The 289-nt window shown below is 12.1% G+C and overlaps 1 pseudogene; it reads left to right on the forward strand.

Annotated features, from left to right (window-relative positions):
• LOC107742594 (sn1-specific diacylglycerol lipase beta-like) overlaps window positions 1–289 on the forward strand; it is a 17,944-nt pseudogene that overhangs the window by 15,524 nt on the left and 2,131 nt on the right.

The raw sequence follows: 289 nt of genomic DNA on the forward strand, positions 1-289 counted from the left end.
AAATAACAATTCATACCAGTAATAAAAAAAATATAATAATTAAAACTAATGGTTAAAAATAATTAAATACATTAAATACAAAAAACCTATTAAATTTATGTCTGAAATTGTATTTATTCATGGCTGTAATTTAAAAATATATAATTATTAATAATAATTGTTAAAAATAATTTAAAAATGTGTAATAATAAATTATATTTATTCATGTCTGTTATTAGAAAAATATATAATAATTAAAGTAATGGTTAAGAATTAAATCAAATATATAATAAAATAACAATTAAATATA

This window comes from Sinocyclocheilus rhinocerous, unplaced genomic scaffold (assembly GCF_001515625.1).
Source record: "Sinocyclocheilus rhinocerous isolate Xijiao unplaced genomic scaffold, SAMN03320098_v1.1 scaffold706, whole genome shotgun sequence".
Classification (NCBI taxonomy): Eukaryota; Metazoa; Chordata; class Actinopteri; order Cypriniformes; family Cyprinidae; genus Sinocyclocheilus; species Sinocyclocheilus rhinocerous.